This window comes from Xenopus laevis, chromosome 7S, assembly GCF_017654675.1.
Source record: "Xenopus laevis strain J_2021 chromosome 7S, Xenopus_laevis_v10.1, whole genome shotgun sequence".
Taxonomy (NCBI): domain Eukaryota; kingdom Metazoa; phylum Chordata; class Amphibia; order Anura; family Pipidae; genus Xenopus; species Xenopus laevis.
Window position 1 is genome coordinate 37,973,369 of NC_054384.1, and position 20,421 is coordinate 37,993,789.

At 36.6% G+C, this 20,421-nt stretch overlaps 1 protein-coding gene across 5 annotated transcripts in view; it reads right to left on the reverse strand.

Moving 5' to 3' along the window:
- grid1.S (glutamate receptor, ionotropic, delta 1 S homeolog) overlaps positions 1 to 20,421 on the reverse strand; it is a 547,369-nt gene that overhangs the window by 343,404 nt on the left and 183,544 nt on the right. The gene's annotated exons all lie outside the window — the stretch shown is intronic.

Below are 20,421 nucleotides of genomic sequence, written 5' to 3' on the forward strand. Positions count from 1 at the left end.
TATCTTCAACCTCTTGCCCCACAATAACCAATTAATCACCTTATTTATATTTTCCTTAGCTTCCCTACCCTGAACGAAACCAACTTGGTCTCTATGAACAATTTGGGGCAATAATGGTTTCAAGCGTTGGGCCAGAATTTTAGCGTAAAGCTTAAGATCCACATTAAGTAGGGAGATGGGTCTGTAACTACTACAAAGCGATAGATCCTTCCCAGCCTTAGGAATGACTGATACATGGGCCAATAAAAATTCTCTATTGGGAGGGTGGGAAAGTGAGAGATCGTTAAACAATGAATGAAGTAGGGGGAGTAGGTCCGCCTTAGTAAGTTTATAAAATTTGGGAGTATACCCGTCAGGGCCCGGGGCTTTACCTAATTTGAGAGATTTAATGGCTTCGCCAATCTCGTCAACATCAATTGGTCTAGTGAGCGTGTGAAGCTATCAGCGGAAATGACCGGAGGGCTATTCCGTGACAGATAATCCTGAGTTGTTCTGGATTTCGTTTGCATACATAAATTCTCAGAATCCTGCAAGTTATAGAGTTTTTCGTAGTAGCGTTTAAATGTGTCAGCTATATTTTGAGGGGTCATCTGAGTTTTACCTTGGGAGTCCCTAATTTGGCAAACAAAGGCATTGGCTTGTTTCCTTTTCAAAGCCTTAGCTAAAAATTTCCCCGGTTTATTACCAAATTCAAAATACTTTTGCCGAATTCTAGAGAGGAAGAACTTGGTTTGATTGTTCGAATAGGTATGTAGCTCCAACCGAGCTTTGGTAAGTTGAGTTAAGAGATGTTCTGTTTGATGGCGTTTATGTTCCAATTCAAGGACATGTATACGGTCTATCAAAGCTGCCGTACGTGCATATCGCTCCCTCTTCAATCGTGCCCCATGTTTAATCAATAATCCTCGCACAAGACATTTCAGCGCCAACCAATTAGATAAGGAAGAGGTTCCACCTAGTGTAACATTTGTATTCTTGTATTGCTTGTTTTAAGTCAGAAATACATTGTGGGTCGTCTAATAGAGTATCATTTAACCGCCATTTCCATGTACCAGATGGTTGGGTAGGGAGTGAAATCTGCAGTTGCGTCATCGCATGATCCGACCAAATGATATCATGGATCTTAGCCATTTTCACCATAGCTAAGTGGAACTGGGAAATAAAAAGATAATCTATCCTCGAATAAACATTCTTAGCTGCAGAGTAAAAAGTGTAATCTTTATCAGAGTTATGGGTATATCTCCAGGTATCTATTAGGTGGCATTGATGCAATTTCTTTTTAGCCTTATTTAAGGCCGAGTAAGGTAGATATGAGGCACCCCTGGAGTTATCGATAGTCGGATTTAAAGTAAGATTTAAATCCCCACCCAAGATAATCAATCCCTCCGCAAAGGCTTCAATTTTATTTAGGAGTTTGATTAGGTAATTAACTTGGTTGGTGTTTGGCAGGTAAAGACAGCCCAAAGTACATTTCTGTTGGTGTACTGTCCCTTTAACAAGAACGTATCTCCCCTCGACGTCTTTCAGTTCATCCTGCAATTGAAAAGCCAATGATTTATGTAAGCCCAGAGCTACTCCCTTAACCTTACCCTGCGGGTCATTGCTATAAAACCAATTGGGAAATTCACTATACTTCTGTAAGAAAAAATCAGTGCCTGCAAAATGGGTTTCTTGCAACATAACAACATTAGCTTTTTTATGCACCATTTCCCGCATGATTTTACTTCGTTTCCCAGGGCAATTCAACCCATTAACATTAAGGGAGCATACATTTATCACCTTCGCCATCGCATAGGTACAGGTGTGACCAAATGGGGGAACCAGCCATGACCATTATGCTGTGTATAGAATCGACATCCAGCCCACACAAGCCGAACAACAGGTGTTCCAGGAATAAAAGCAACATAAAAACACATCACCAATAACATCGACTATAAAAAAAAAAAAAATAATAAGCAGTGAAAAGGAAAAATATAAGGGGGAAAACAGTGGTAAAACGTATGGGGCAAACTACTTGACTCCCTAAAAAGGGTCAAAAATCGGCAGGTACGCCCTGTCGGTACCCCTGGGGGGGGAAAAAGTACCGGCTGTCTGACAGACAAGTGAAGTCCCGCAACTCAGTCCTTCGAAGCATATAACAAGAGAAATATAAAGATATAAAATATACCAGTCCCGAAGTTGAGAAACTTTAACCATTGAACAATTCACGGGGAAATTCCAAAGAAAGAGTCAAGTGTCCGTTGTAACTTTCTTCTTTTCCGGTGTTTGTTTAACTTTCTTCTTCTTATTTTTAGGCGAGGAGACCAAGGACCAGGAATCCTTCCTCACGAGCTCTGGAACTGAAGGAGAGTGGCAGAACTGCTTCCATTCTTCAACATCAGGTTCATCAATACCACACGCTTGGCAAAATGTATGCAGATCTTCTGGGCCCGTCAGCGTATTCGTCTTACCCTCTTTCGTAACTTGTAATCCAAACGGATACATCCAGCGAAACATGAGGTTGTGTTCCTTCAACTGTTGCAGCACTGGCCGAACCATACGCCGTTGTTGAAGGGTGTGCCAAGAAAGATCTTGTAGAATAATAATCTCCGATCCTAAAAACTTAACCGGCTGTTGTTTCCTGGCCTTTGTCAAGATCTCCTCTTTAACTTGAAACCGCGTCAGGCAACAAATAATGTCCCTGGGTTTTTCAGTGGGGAGGCCTTTTGGTCGCAGGGCTCTATGTGCTCTTTCCATGTCAATAACATGGGTATCAGATACATTCAGTATTTGTTGAAAGAGGGTCACAACCGTTGCATGCAGGTTACTCCCATCAGGCAATTCTGGAAGGCCCCTGATACGGAGGTTATTCCGTCTCCCTCTATTGTCAATATCCTCTAATCTGCGTTGCAGAGAATAAATCTTTTTGGCATAATGAGCATTCGCCATAGCAAGCGCTTCAATAACAGTGTCTGCAGAATCACTCCTGTCTTCTATTTCTGCGACCCTAGAGTTAAGCGCAGTCATCTCAGTTTTAATACCCGCAACCTCCTCCTTAACAGTACGCTTTATCTGCGTCATCATATCCTGCAAGTCTGCTTTTGTCGGCAGTGATTTCAAATAAGTCAGAGTAGTTATATCAGAACTCACCGACTCACTATCTGAATCAGTTGCAGAGCCTCTGGCGGGATGAGACGCCATCTTGGAAACACCCGCAGCTTTCTCACACTCCGATGGCGTAAAGAATTGCTTCAGTAGGCGTTGAGATTCGGTATGTTTCTGCGTTTTCTGTGCCTCCCCACTTTGGTCTTTCGGTTTACCGTGTTTCCCCATGATAGACGACTGGACCGGATGCTTCGAAGGAGTCTGCGACACGGGAGCTCCTTCACATTGCTTCCACCTCGCTCGGCAGTTGGCTCCGCCCCCCGTTCACCTGGTTTTTATGCAACCAAAACTTGCCTCCAAGCTGGAAATTCAAAAATAATAGTCTGCTTTGAGGCCACTGGGAGCAACATCCAAGGGGTTGGAGAGCAACATGTTGCTCACGAGCTACTGGTTGGGGATCACTGCCATACAGAATGAATACACAAAGTATGTCTGACAGCTTCTCTTGATTCTCTTGAGCACATATGTGCATACTATATCTAATTACTGATGACATCATGAACTCTCATTCAATGAGAGGTATACCATTAAATGTACAAACATGATTTTCTTACATATACAAAATAATGATGCATAATAGCTACTTTTCTCCCTTGCTAGTTTTCACTTTTATGAAAACTCATGAATGGATTAATGACAATGTGTAAAGTTAAGAGAGAGAAAAAACCAAGGAAAAAAAATCTAAGTTTTCCATGAATTTTTAAGCTTTTTCAGCAGTTGCTATTGTCACATTTTTAGGGGGAAAAGTGAAATTTCTGAAAATACACTTCCCATTGACTTCTAATGCCTCTTGACAGGTTTGAGATGTTTTAGGTGATATATTGGTCATTGGATAGAAAATTTATGCTGACAACATTTATTATGGCAGTATAACATTTCAACACATATACAGTAACACATACAGTATAATAATACATAATAATACATGTAAACATCCAGTTCACCTTTTTTCAAACTTTCCTTTAAATTACAAGATGAAACTTGAATGTCGGGCAAACTGGTGAACTGGAACTCTGATTAATATGGTGAATACTTCCCACTGGCTGCATGACGGATTATAGGAATTTCTTAATGGAATACTTTTACACAGTCTTCTTCTTCATTCTATCCACATTTTTGTCCAAATCATATGATAACTAAAATAGTTGAATGAACTATTTCTCCAGCACAAGTCAGTAACAGCTTTTAGCTTGTAGATTATACAAGGACATACAAACAAAAAATGCTTTGTTTAATAAAGAAATTGTTTGCAATAATGTGCATTAAAAGACACACCAGTAGACCATTACATGAAAAATTGAAGAATGTATTTGTTTACAAATAATGTACTCACACTGTCATCTGTTGTCATAATTTCCATGCAAATTACCTCTTTTGTTGCTGTGAGCTACATTGATGTTTGCACCACAGGTACCTTCAGATATTTTTTTTTTATTATTATTATTATTATTATGTTTATTTATACAGCAGAACACATATTCCACTGAGTTAAACATAAAGGAGAAGAAAAGGCCTTTTAACTTAGGGTTGCCAAATGTCGGGCACACCCAAGTAATTGTATTTACTTTACTTTATCTGATACCCAGGGCTAGTGCTCCTATCAGCAAAAAACTGAACCGGCCCAGGATTCTTCCAGTGAGCACCACAAAGTGATCCCCTTTTTCCACTTCTTCTTTCTTCAAATTTTCCAGGGCAGAGAAATACACAGCAGAGTGAAAAAGCTGTCTTGTTTTGTTACATTTCTGCTTTTCAGTCTACTACACATGTGAAGCAGCATGGAGAAAGAAGAAACAGGATAGGATGGCTCCGTGTTGCTCCCTGGCAGAACTCCGGGCCGGTGCAGTTTTCTGTTGATAGGAGCACCGCCCGAGGTATCAGGTAAGTAAATGCAATCACTTTGGAGTTCCTTTTTACCTGGGGGTTACTTTTAGCACTCCCAAGTAAAAAAAGCTTTTGTTCTCCTATAATGCTAGTGAACAACTGACAGAACAAACTGACAGACGAATCAAGACATAATTAATGAGAGCCATTAAAGGAATTGAGTGGGGAAGTTTATAAAAAACATTTTTAAACAAAATATAAAATGAGGGGAAACAAAATCAGGTGATTTAAAATTGAAGTTTCACTGCATTTGTAAGTTAAATTTCTAGATCAGCAATAAGAATGCTGTTGCATACGTATAATGGTAAATGCTTGTAAGGAAACGTTGGAAGTCTCTATAATTGTGCAATCGTGTATGACAAGGTGAGTTATTTAACTAATTTGTTAATTTTACACATTTTAATTTTGTCACTGACATTTTTAGATTTTTATTTTGAAACATTTAGTACAGTTGAGGTCTTATAGAAGTCAATGGGAGCTGCGCTGACCCTATTGGAACTTTTAGAGGTTTTCAAGTTTTTTGTATATTTTAGCACCTTTTTTTGATTGTGCTTTTTATATTCATATTGTTTAATATATTTCATAGCAATCATGGTTCTATAGAAAATGAGTTTATTTGTAGTTTCTAAAACCACTAAAATGAGAATGTTGATAAATGGGCCTTACCGTGAGGGGTAATACAATATGAATCTAGATGGAGCCATTCACAATTCTGGAGGAATATTTATTAATGGCCAGATTTTAGAGGTTTTAGAGGTTTTTGAAACCATGACTGAACGAAGACTATGAATGAATTTATTAAATTTATTAAAAGTTCTGATTAAAAAAGTACGAATGAAAAGAAGCTTAAACTATACAAAAAAATACAAATACCGTAGCAAAAAAATCTGAAAAACTCACATGGGTACCACAGAAACCCCTAATATAGCCATCACGGTTACCGGTTTCTTCAAACAGTATGAATAAATGCCATTTTCTATGCTGAAATCCAGTTGTTTAACAGTTCTTCTATTTCTGCATCATTCGAAACCCTGGCAGGGAAGGGGGGACTAAAACACTGATGTTACAAATTGTTACATACATACAACTTCTCCACAATTTACAGACAGCATGAAGGAACTACATAACCCACAATGCATTGCACTGTGACGTTCCTTTCCTTATTGAAATCATGTGTGCAGGGAATTATGGGGTTTGGAGGATGCAGGCTAAGGACAGCTCGCTATTGATACAAAGTAACAGTAGTCAGCCAGCTCAGCAAAGTAGTCAGATAGATCAACAGAAGAACAGGGGGCTAGGCTTAGGGAACTGTCAGAAACCATTAAAAATCATGAAAAGTCTGCATATTTTTCAAATGATGTTTATTGCAAAGTTGCTTTAAATTATGTTTACTTTTCAAAAAGCTTAAGTTATGTTTTTGTGGAGTTACTCTTTAATAAATCTCATTTTTAAAGCGTTTTTGAAATATAGGAAAACCACAAAAAAAACCAAAAAAAAAACCCAATTTGATTGTTAGTAAATGGGCCCCATAATGTTACTAGTTGCAAGGCAAGGTCTATTTGCTAGTGAGACATCAAACAAGTGGAAGCATTGACTGTTCTTACCACTTGACTATACTGTCAGTGATAACAAATAAGGGATTTGTTCTGACCACATTATGACATATGTCATTCTACAATGTAACATGTCATGTAGTCTCCTGGCATTCTGTAGTCAGATATATTTCTCTTCAGGTGCATTTTGGAGACCAGAATGAACAAAAGGCATATGTTATTTTATGCAATTCTATTGATTGTATTTGCTTATTAAACAGTATGAAGTTCTATCAATAAAACAACATAAACCTTAACAAAGTCATAATTAAAATTATTTTCCCTTGGTGTCCAGATGTATTTATCCTTCAGACAGATCTCTACACGAGATCTAGAAAGAAAAAAATCATGCTTACAAAGAAGAACCACAGCTGGCATTATGCCTAGAGTTAGACTAAGTACTCCTGAGAGCAACTGAGCACAATTGTTAGGCTAAAGGTAATACTATTTATCAAAAATGTTGATTATCCATTGCTGGATTCATATAATTACCTTGGCCCGTTCTGGGTTTATATATACATTTACAAAATCTACAGTGTAAATAGCTATCATGTTTTCAGTAATTGCACACCTTTGGCAACATGACGGATGCATTATCTAGACTCTGTGAACATAATATGAATTAGAAAAAAAGTATGATGACCAGTAATTGTCTAACCACTTTCAAGAAACACTTGGAAATCTTGGAAATCGCACTGCATAACAATAATTACTTTGTGATATGTTTTTAAATTAGACCAATGCACAAAATCTATAGGATTTTTCTGCATCTAATATTTAAAGTAAATAATCGGCTACCACATGTTTTTTCCACCCCATGTCTCAGTGTGTATGACCAAAAACCTAAACTTTCCTGCAGAATCATGCTTAGGACAGCATAATAGCTTGCACAGTTTCCTTTTTATGGCAAAAAGTCACAAGCAGAGTTCAAATGACCTTCATTAAAGTTACTAAAAACAAAACAAGATAAATATAGTGATATACTTACTAATTTTACTACTACATACCTATCAGAATACTTTCCTGAACATCCGTTGTCCAGAAAGCTCAGATGATCATTTTAAATGACACTATTTTAAGCAAATAATTGTAAATTTCAAAAGTAATTTCCTTTTTTCTATGATAAAACAGTACCTTGTATTTGATAGTAGTTAAACTGCATTAATCAATATTAGTGACAAAGCAATCCCATTGTGCTTTTTTAATATAGGAATGTTTTTTTAGTAGATTTAGATCAAAATAATGGAAAGATCCCTTGACTCAAACCACAAGTCGAAAGGATTGCGATGGATATATATATATATATATATATATATATATATATATATATATATATATATATATATATATATATATATATATACAGGTTTATTTAAGACCATCATATATGACTGATATGGAGTGCACCATCATGTATATTAATATAGTAATTATAGTGTGAGTGTATGTGGAATTAAAGATTTATGAAATATATTTATAGGAGCCCTCTCACCCTCATTCAAAATCCTATTCTGCTGGGTTAATCAAGCAAAATACAGATTGTTCACTCTTTTCAGCAGCAAAAGAAGGGCACCTAAATGAATGGACCAACTTTGGTAGTATCTCCTTTGACAACGTAATATAGAGGAATATAGAGGACGTTCCATGCCATTAAGTAAGAGCTCCCTTAAAATAGTAGAACAGCATGAATACATAGCATAACAATGTTAATATACTGTAGCTTATCAACATAGGATATTATAGTAAAAGGAGGTAGGGGATATAATTTGCTATAAGACTGATGCATGCACTTCTGCAACCTTTGCTTCAGGCCTCACCCTTTGCACAAGACTCCAGAGACTCCTAGAGGAACAAGCAAGGGAGTCAAACATGAACACCATGAAGGATTCAGTAAGGACAGGTTTATAAAAAATAACAACCTTAGAATCATGAGGCAGAGTTCAAAACCTGGAATCAACACCACCCAAGAACAAAACTATGTTGGCCTACAACTGGCAGCAAGTGAGCTGTAGGCAGGCTGTTGGGTTACTTGAAGTACCTGAAATAATTATGCCTACTTGGAAATTAAAGGATAACACAGCATTAAACCAGGAGCCTGTCTATTGTCTACTCTATAGAGTAGAGGTATTGCAGACTGCATAGCAAACTGCAGGTCACTGTTTCAAATTCAGGCAGGATGTTACAGACATTCACTTCATCTATCTGAAGATTAGTGCACTCTGCACCTCTGCTTGCACATTTATTAGCAAGCACAGTGCAAGAGATGCCTGTACTTCGTACACTTAAACAGCTGTATGGTTAAATTGCATTTCTGTAGAAATAAGTAAAATCAACTGGACTTGCTGTGTTTTCCCTTGAAGACGTTTCAATTGAGAAAGCCAGTTGGATGACTGCTGAACTGTTTTCAAGGAAAAAAACCCAAAAAGCATAGCAAGTCCAGTTGCTTTGACTTATTTTTACAGATATACCATGACCTGGATTAATGAGAATCTTCAGAAACATACTGATAAAGGATTCGAGATGTGCCAAGATGTCACCCTTTACATAGCAGGTAAAAGTTGCAATCACTAGAGTGTTATTCATTGTTTGGCAGACCTATGCCCAACCTGGACCTGCAACCTGACCCACTATATGACTCTCCACACTACCTTACTCTACCCTATCCACCCTACCTCCAACTCTAAAGTGACGAGGGCATTCAAGAAAATTGGAAGTGATGTCACAGTTACCAGAAAGTGATGTCACTCCAGATGCATATCAGTCAGGTCAGGGTGAAAATACTTTTTACGCAGAGGAGGGATTGCCCAGGGAGGGCACCCGCGGACTGCCTGCATGGTCAGGAAATCAGGAATTTTATGCTCATAACCTGTCTGCTTTGCTATTTCCTGGGGACCCAACCCAATGCAGGACTCTCCTGTCTGGAGTAAATCTAGATGTATGTTTTTTTCTCCTGTTTGCAGAGCATAGCATTTTGAAATATACAGCATTTTATGTATTTTATTTGTATTTTTATTTTTTTTATAATTATTTCATCATCATTTTTGAGGGAGTTAATTTAAAATATCTAAATTTTCAAATTGACAAAAATAACACGAATTCCATATATCACAAAATGCTAAGTTTTGACTAGTGTAACAAAAGAAAACTGCACATTACAATCTGAAACAATGCACACGGAGGCATAAATTCTTTAGTGCTTGTAAGTTGAATTTATTGTCCATGCTGGATTTAGCCAAAAAGCATTTTATAACAAACACTCGCTCAATTTCATGGTTGGATATTATCTCACAATGTGTTCCTAGTGCAAAAGCTGTAATGAAAAAATGTATTCCAGATTCACAAATAAACATGTTTGAAAGAATATGGCTGACCTACATTCTTTACAGCTTATGAAAATTAACTCTCTGCAATTCAAATGCATCTAAACAAAATAAACATCATGCTCTACAACCTGACAGAAAGGGAGATTTGTGTAATGATGTCCACACAGATGTTACTGGGGCTGCAGCATACAAGGATCAGTCAAGAAGATGGATAGTGCGTCTGTCAGCTATTGTAATATCTACCAAATCTGTCTTACAAAAGCCTTGTATCTTTTTCCAATGATATGTTATGCTGTAAAAGTGTACATCTTTCTCTGCAGTGAAAATTTGATTGGGATATGTAAGGGTTTCTGCACTTTTTTTTGGTCTTTTCATTATTAATGTTTTTTTAATAGATTTGAAGGTCTTGTTAAAGGTGTGAGGGAGGTCTTTTAAACATATTTTCCTTTAAATTACACTTTTACTGCCTTTTTGCTGGGACCTGCTTTCATGAAATACATACATTAAATTCTAAAAGTTTACATAAAAGTGTCAGCATCAATTGATGCCTTATGTACCAAACCAATCCTTCAACTTTTTAAGATCAGTGCATTGTACCATCTACAGTACATCTTTATGTGGGGTGCTTGTTTATTAGCAAAATAATTTTTATAAATATCAAAACATTTGAACTTTAAACATCCAGCAATTCATTGGTTCTTTCTGGTACTTTATGCCAGCAAGAATAGAATTTCTTGAGGGAGAATAAGTGACCCAAATGCGGTTGCCATGAAAATGCATGGGAGAATTATAAACAGCTTTGCTCATATCCCCATTTGCTAAAATACAGAAGGGTTTCTCAGCATGTGCCCAAAGCAGAGAAGAGATAGCAGCATAGAAACATGGAGGTACAATCAGTTCAGGCAGATACAATTTTCAACAGAGGAGTCAGGCATTGGCAATTGTCATCTTGTTACCGGCCCATTGTTCTGTTGAGGGGAGAGGGAGGGGTGTGACAACATGCAGCGAGTAAAGAGTGAATTACATTTTTCAGAGCACAACATGTGGGAAAGTAAGAAAATAATTTTCAATATTAAAAAACTATCTAATGTTTTACAAAACATTTCAGTACTAGATTCTGCTAAAGGAGATCTAATTACCAATACTTGTGTACAGGTGCATTTACTATTTTTACGTCATATAGAACCACACCATTTTACAGTTAGAAAGAATATGGACCAACTATGATCTATAAATTAATGTCGATAATAGCAATGACAATTATGTGTTGCACATTCAAAACAGCCTTTAAGTTCTGTCATTACTTATTAAAGGAGTTTCTATTGCTTGACACATCCTGGGCGGCAGGTAGATAATAAGGGTCAGACACTCACTTTGCTAATTACTGTACCATGATTGCATGATAAATCCAGTTTTGACTGAACTTCTTGTGACAAATTAAATTAAATTCAAGGCATACATGCTAACTAAATGGCTAAATATTTAATTAACACTTTAAAAATCTGTGTACTGTATGTGGTACACAATGGTTGTTTTTTTACCGTTTAAGTGTTAGTGACTCTTTCCTAAGTGTAGGGTTTTTAAAATAGCATGCCCCACTTAAAACCTGAGACATATTTTCCTGGCAATCAAATCAAATGCAAATGTCATTTATAATCCACATCACCATGCCATATACAAACCACTGAAATCTGATAAGGTACTTTAGGTACTTTTTTTTTTACATTTATACAGAAACCTGCTATGAAGATACATCATAACTCTTATTTATTACAAACCAGGAAACATTGGCCAAATCGTCAGATTATATATTTTCAACTTAATCACTGCCAAAGACATGTTATTACTGATGAAAAAATAAAGACATACTACCTGTGAAGCAAGTTCTGAATTAATTTATTTCTTAATTGGGTCTTGAATCACTAACTAAAAATTGTTTGACCACAATTTTGCATGATCTAGGTACCTATATTGATGTGTGACATACTCTTACTTCTACCTCTAGATTAGCCAATCTAATTGAAGCAATTGCATTCATGGAGGGCTGGAGGCACTTACATCCATCAAACATCTTCAAATTTTGCAAACAGCCCAATCAAATTATTCTACATTTTTTGCCCAAAAAGCTTTTTTTGAGTAGGGGGAAATAGTGGGTAAACTGCTTGCATACAGTCCCCCCCCCCAGTTATAACAGAGCTAATTGATGGCTCTGGGGCTTCTCACACCCATCCAGATATGATTGCCTCACTGTTGACTGAATATTATACAGACTTATACAGCACTTACCACTCTGCTAATGATGCCAAATCCAAGATTTTCTATAATCTCTTAACCTCCCACTATTATCTACAGAACATAGGGAGTTCCTGGAGGCAGATTTTACTGTAGCTGAACCCTATGATGCCATAGACTCCTTTCCTTTGCGCAAGACCACAGGTCCTGATGGCTCCCTATTAAGTTTTACAAGCACTTCAGAGATACAGTTGGCCCTCACCGTCTGCAAATGTTGCAATATGCATTTAGTGAAGGTACTCTTCCAGCCTCCCTATAAGAAGCCTCTATTGTCCTATTGCACAAGGCAGGGAAATGATGGAGGCTTACTGCCCCATCTCACTGTTATGCACAGACATTAAAATATGGGCTAAACTGCTATCACGCCTGCTGTTCAAAGTCTTGCATACAGTAATATCAGAAGACCAAACTGGCTTTATGCTGGGCAAGGCCACTGCCTTGAATATAAGGTGTCTATACCTAAATGTAGCAGCCAAGCATGACAACTATAGGCAAAGAGCATTAGCGGCCTTATAAATAAAAATAATTTTTTTTTAACCAAACTGGATACAACTTTTAGACAACTGATTTGTGCCAATTCCCCTACCCGACTGAACCCTAGCAACCTTGACTAGAGGGAAGCTTCAGAATGGGTGGCCATCACTGACATATTTCTGTATTTTCTTGCTACACAACTTAGGCATCTGGCCTCCTGGGTAGAGGAAGTGAACTACCAAACTTTATACCTATTACACAAGCTTCCTCTGGGTGGTAATAATACCCCTCTCCAATGTTACTTACCAAGAAACCCCAAGCATTGTCTTAAGACAAACTCTGTTATATCTTTTATGAGAGTGATTTTGCAAAAAACAGTGCAGGTCTTGCATTACACTGACATACCCCGGCAAACTCCACTGTGGAGAAATCACTGCTTCCCAGGTGTAGCCAAATTGGGCCAAAACTTGGTGTGTTAGATGTGTGGCATCCTTACAATAAGTGATGGATGGCAAGAGGACAAAATGGTCCCCTTTGAGGTGCTTAGACAAACATTCCAGTTACTTGCCCATCAATGGTTGCAATACTTCCAGATCAAGAGATGTTTACATATACAAAATAGCAAACAACCTATCCAACTTGCCAAGGTCTACTTTATTGACCAACTCTTACAGGGCTCGTCTAAAGGCCTTATCTCTAAAATATACATGAACCTCCATACCAAAGTATTTGAAACAACGATGGCCACTTTACGATCAAATGGGAGAGGGATCTGGGCCAACTGGATGATGAGGAATGGGATGATAGGTACAAGTACAGGATGATCCAACTCTATCTTATTTACAGGGCTTATTACCATCCGACTAGATTGCATCAGATATTCCCCAAGGCACATTTGGTACATATGTGCTATTTTGGGCAGAGGTATTGTACTCGACATGCTAGATGAAATTTTAGAAATACAACTTCATGGAACTGAAAGAGTCTGCCTGTTTGGAGTTGGGCATAAAAGACACACACACGTTTATCCACTTTTATTAATGAATATACATGGGCTAGGAAACTGATCATGCAGAAGTGGAAGGATCCCCTACCTCCCACCACCCCACAATGAACCCTAGAAATCAAGCACATTTGTGCCCTAGAAGCCCTAATTTACATAGTTAGAGGTGGCTGCCCCAAACATAAAAAAGTCTGGGGCAAATGAATAGACTGGGTTACCTAATTGAACAATGTCTATATTTTGTAATTTATGGATCACTACAGTGTGCCTTATCTTTGCTATGGGTGTTAAGGAAAACATTTAGTAGTTGTAACCATGAATTGTTATACATCCACTGCTGTACATGGTCAATGCACTGCATTCTTTAACCTTGCAATGAATGTGCCATAAGCATAAAAATATCTGCAATTCCCATGTGCCACAAGCATAAAAAATATATGCAATTCCACATAAGCGTATACTTAAAGTAGTGATAAGCACATTTTTTGACACCCATATACTCCAATGGGAGAAAAATTTTTCACCCATAGACATATATTGCATTTCAGCGAATTTTTGGCAAGTGAAACTGGTCAAATCTGCCTATTAATGCTTATAAGTGCAACATTCTAATTACAAAGTCCTTTTGACCCATTTGCCAGAAATAATAAACAAGCTCAGATGGACAGCAACCTAAATTAGAAGGAAAACAGAGAATTAAAAGAACCTAGACAAAAAGTTTGAGCGTAGAAAGCAAAAGGGCTTGATAATAACAAAGATGCTATATATTCAACATGCAAACACTGTTGTTGGTGATCTTGGAATGTAAAATGTAATCCATATACCACAGGGAAGCACATTATCCCTAGCATGGAACTTAGTAATAATTCTTGCACTACATGCATACATTTATGATATTGCAATACTGCAGTCTTTGTAAAAAATGTTATTGCTGCTGCCAAGGCACTTCTAATTTGATGATGCAAATTTGTTCATTATGAGAACAGACTGACAGCACAACAAAAGCTTACACTTCAAAAAGTTATTTTCTGTTATCCGGTGTTGTCATGTTAGGAATATATATCGCTGCTCTAAAGCAGTGCAAAATTTTTCATCCCAGTTTCATACAAGGGCTCATTTACAAACACAAGTGGAAGTGCAAAGTACAAAATTGCACCTGTACATGCTCATTATACCACACTCAGCAACAATGTGCTGGTCTAGTCTGCTATAATATAAGAGGTTGTTTATGTTAAAATTAACTTTAAGTAGGATGTATAGTAGATATGGATATTCTGAGATAATTTTCATTTGGTCTTCATTGTGTATTTGTGGATTTAAAATTATTTATTTTTTTAATTATTTTGTTTTTTAGCATCTCTCAAGTTTGGAATTTCAGCAGCTATGTGGTTGCTAGGATCCAACTTATCCTAGCAACCAGGTTGAATTTAAATGAGAAGACTGGAATATGAATAGAGTGCCTGAATAGATATATATGTACTAAAAAGTTATGATAACAATATGATTGTAGCCTCACAAACCAATAGTTTTTTGGCTGCTGAGGTCAGTGACCAACATTTGGCAGCTGGAGCCGTAAGAAGACGACAAAAAAATTAAGACCTGTTGAAAAGTTGCTAAAACTGATCATTCTAGAACATACTAAAGGGAACTACCCCCTTTACTTTTGTAAGGTGCACAAGTATGCAAGTGAACCAAGGAATTAATACCTGACTTGAAGTACTGACTGGGTTTGTACCACAGTATTTAAAGTGGACCTGTCACCCAGACACAAAAATTCGTATAATAAAAGTCCTTTTCAAATTAAACATGAAATCCAATTTCTATTTATTATTAAAGCATTCATAGCGGTTGTAAGCTCATTTGGAAATCTCAGCTGTCAAACAATATTGTCTGCCCCTCCTCTATGCCTAGGCATAGAGGTGGGGCAGACAATTGCTTTCACTTTCCATTCAGCACTTCCTAGATGTCACTGCTCTCCTCACATTCCCCCGTTCTCTTCACCGTTTAATTGTGTAGCCAGGGCATGGGGATGGACATCAGGGCCCTCATTCTGGTGCACAAACAAGATTCTGAGATGATGCAAGGCTTGCCTTAATAACAGTATCCACAAAATGGCTCCTGCCTGCTTGCTATAATTATGAATTCCCAGACTGAAGGAAACCGGATTCAAATAATTTATATAGTGTAATTAAAGTTCATTTTGCTTAACTAATGTGATAAAATAGGATTTTGAATCATTTTTTTCGGTGACGGGTCCCCTTTAATCTACAAACTCTGCCATATGCACCTAATGTACTGCCATGAAATGCCAATTTGGGTGGCACACATTAGCAAGGTAAAATTAAAACCCTTTACAACCACAAAGTGAAAAACTGTACAACAATACTGCACAGCTAGCGGCACAGTACCACTCTTGGCAAAAAGACATTTATTTTCATGCATTGTAACAATTACCATGTTAGTATTCATGATTTTAAATTGACCCTTTAAAGTATATCTTTTCGATAAAAAGACGAGCACAAAATAATAAACCCCTTCACCTCCACATTCATTGTTTCTTTTGCCTTATTAGCTGTTCCTTCCCATTATTTTAATACATTTCTATCCACTGTGTCTACATCTGAATCTCCATACTACAATATGGAAATATTAAAATTCATGGTATACAATATCAGTCACAATGCAAGGAACCCTAAAATAACCCCAGAAAGTGCATTTTATAGTATACAAAAATAGTGTTTGTAATAAAAAAATTTGTAAGGAAAAAATATGTATTTTTGTTATGGCAAAATGCTCCCACATTTAGGCAGGTACATTAGGCAGAATGTACTGTGTACAATCTATATCTGTAATGCAATAACTGTCTAATGAAGAATAATTGTATTTAGAAAAGCAATGTTTTGTTCTTATTGCCTCCATTACATTTCCCCATAGGAGCTTACAGGATGGAAGAAGGGAAATTGCTAACACTAAGGGGGTTAGTTATCAAAATCTGAATTTTTCTGATTTTTTAAATAAAAAATGTCTGTGAAAAACTGGAATCCATGATTTGCCCTTATTTATCAATAAAAAAAACCTCAAAAGAAATTGGATCGTGAAAAACCAGATTGTGGGATGAAAAAATCCCAAAATTTTCACATATGATGCACGAAAAAAAGAAAAATTTGAGTTTTCGCAGAAAAACTAGCATCAAACCCTGAAAACTCAAAACATATATAATGGTTAAGGGGACATCTGCCATTGACTTTTAGATTAATTTGGCAGGTTTTAGATGCAGTATTTTTGGAATAAGGAATAAATCAGGAAAAAAATCGCATTGTTTTTAACTGCAATTTTTGTTGGGCTTTTGACATCAAAACAGACGCAGTGAACAAAATTAATAGATAATCCTCTAAGACTGTATATATATTCTTCTGTGAGAATATATTTCTGTGCCCTTATATATTTATAAGGGCACATTTATTATGCTGTGCAAAATAAAATAAAAAAAACGGTGTAAAAAGCTGTGTAAAAGAAAGGGCAAATTTATCAAGGTGTGTAATATTACACCATGCGAACACCAGATTTGATGTAGTTATTTTACATTGCTTCCAGTGGAAGTCGCATAAGAAAAAACATGCAAATTTATGCAGTTTTTTACACGGCTTAGTGTGGTGTATTATCCTGCTGTTTTTTATACAGCATAATAAATATGCACCTTACTGTGAGGGCCAGACAGCTATGAATAGTTTCATCACTATTTTTGCACAATGTCCCGTCTTTACTATGATGTAAGTACTACCTTGTACGACTTAAATAGCACCCACATAGTTAGCCTTGGCCCCAAAGATACCTTTTAACAGGATTATAGTAGTTAATGGTCTTCATCCTCCAACAACCAATGGCTGTTGTGGTGCATAAGAGAATGGTTATTGCTTCTCTCTTTTATAAACTTTAAAAAACCCACACAACTAGCAGCACCCACTCAACAACCAATGAAAGAGGAAATGGGCAAAAATAGCTTTGACATTAATGTCTCTCATGATGACCGGCCTCAACTTCCAGTTCAGAATAGAGAAACATAAAACAAGAGTTCCAAATAACAATAATACATATATTAACAGGTGTAGATTTTATTGCCATACTGGGAAAGCAGTTTTTTAGGCACCTAGCAATTTTGAATACACAGGTTGATAAGCAGGTGATGATTCAGTTTACTAACATGTGAACCAGATCTTTGCTAACTTGTAGGAGACTGTTTGAATCAAATTGCAGATTGGTTGCCATGGACAACATCTCCAGAGATATTTATCTCCGGTATTAGTAATCATGACCCGAATAGTGCAATACCCTAAGAGGAGCTAAAATATTTTCAGGCAACTGACAAGGAAGTAGCTGCAATATATGTTATCAATAAGACCTATTCAACCAAGATTGAAATTTATAATATTTGTTTGTTTTTTCTCCTGACGAAGATCCCTGTGGGGGATCGAAACGTTGAGGCTTAATAATAAACCATTTTTTGTTTTTTCACTAAAACCCTGTGAGTGCTGCAATCCCTTTTCACTATATATATATTGCAGAGGAATCTTGTATTTGTCTATATGTATTTTGTGGTCACACCCTCATTGCACCCCCGCCTAATGTTTTTAAAAACTAGTGGTGAGCACAACTTTCCCTTGTTTGTTATATATATATATATATATATATATATATATATATATATATATATATATATATATATATATATATATATAGTGAATAAAGTACTCCCTGTTGTAAATTATAAGGATATTATAAGTTACCGAGGAGTTTCATGACCATATAAAAACACGAGGCGGAAGGCCGAGTGTTTTTATACAGGTCATGTAACTCCGAGGTAACTTATAATATCCTTATAATTTACAACAGGGGGTACTTTATTTTTTATAATACACAAGTTTCAGTGAGTCATGTGACAGAAATTACATCAGAACTCCCCATTTACAACTGATGACATCAGTACTCACCGTTTATAACTGATGACATCAGAACTCACCGTTTATAAGGATATAATTTACAGGATATTTATGGCTTTTGTATATCTACACTATAATGCATAAAACAAGTAATATGTAAAACCCTACTTCATCTAAATTAACGATTACTTTACGAGTAATAATAAATAGAAAAATGCCATTTTAAGAAATAAAGGCCTCCCCTGGGATCCTAGGATTCACGGTGCACATGAGCCAATTAACAGACAAGTTCTGTCGCTTGCTACCACACTACTTCCTGTTACAGTTAGAGCTGCGTTATTTCTGAGGCAGCACAGAGACCATCACAAGGGTAAATATGTAAAAGGGAAATATTTACTAATACATACACCAGTTTGGTAAGATTCTTTAATATACTACATAATATGATATAAACTTTTTCTTAAGTATTCATTTTTGGGGTATAGTTTTCATTTAAATGAGGCCTGCTTTATATCATTTTATGTAGTATATTAAGATTAATAGTTTACTGTTTATCTGGTAAACATGACTTGTAATTACTACTCTTGGGGAAAACACAGACATTCAGCACCATTTGCTGATAATTAACATCCTGCCATCACAGTGCAATTAATTAAATGTAGAAGGGGGGGACTACAGCTGTATTATTCATAAATTGTACTAAGCGCATTGTAAAGCTTAGGAAAACTTAGCTGAATTTGACACATTTATCTATAATATAGTGTTATAGTGTAGCATCTTGTTACACATGCCGAAAGCTCTTTGCATGGAAAACAGTTGAAATATTAAGAAGCATTCATTACACTCTTACAAAGAGGTTGTTTAACATGTGGCTTAAAAAATGAGCCTTGGGTTTTAAAAAAGATTAACACAAAAACCGACTACTGCGTTTTGGAACTTAGACTGCTGCCATGAGGACTAATGGAGTTGTTTCCATAATACTGAAGAGCATGGAAGTGCTTCATTGCTTGAACATTTTTTCATTGACTCTAATTAGGCTCCCCATTAGGCTAGAAAGGGTTTTAAAAGCAAAGGAACCATAATTTATTTTGCAAAGTTGGTATTCGCATTACATTCCCCTGCCTCTATTTTTAGATCATTAACTCCTTCAGATATTAATATTTAGATCTGTTGGAAAACAACAGACAGAGATTGTTCTAGTGCATGTTACTTAATGAAGGGAGGGTCTATTGTTGCTTAGCAATGTGTTTCACCTGTAAATCTGTGTGATTTTCTTCTTCTTCCTGTGTATGCTCTCTATGAAAGGTTCCTGTTGCAGACATGTTATACTGAAATTTTCTATAAAGTTCTATAAAGCAACCAAATTACTGTTCACACAGAAGTTGGTGTGCCGGTCCTCACTTACAGAAGCTGCATATGCAGTTCAGATCAGCTTTCTGCTAACACGATCTGTATCAAAGGTTTCAATATCCAAGTGCAAGAAGGACAACACTGAGTATTCCAATCACAAAAACGGTATTCACTCTCCCAAAAATTAAATTTTGCATCAATGTCCCAGTCCGCTAACTGTGATGTGTAAGTTACATAAGGGATGATTTTGTCACAGAGACAAAATCCCTGAGTAGGCTGCATGAAATATTCTACTACTGTAAATGTAAAAAAATGGTAAAAGGCTTCTTCTGCTTTATGCAATCAAGCAGCAAGTCAAACTGTTATCAAAATTTTTGTTATTGCATCTCAGTCACTAGTGGTATTGCTTTCAATGCTAACAGAGA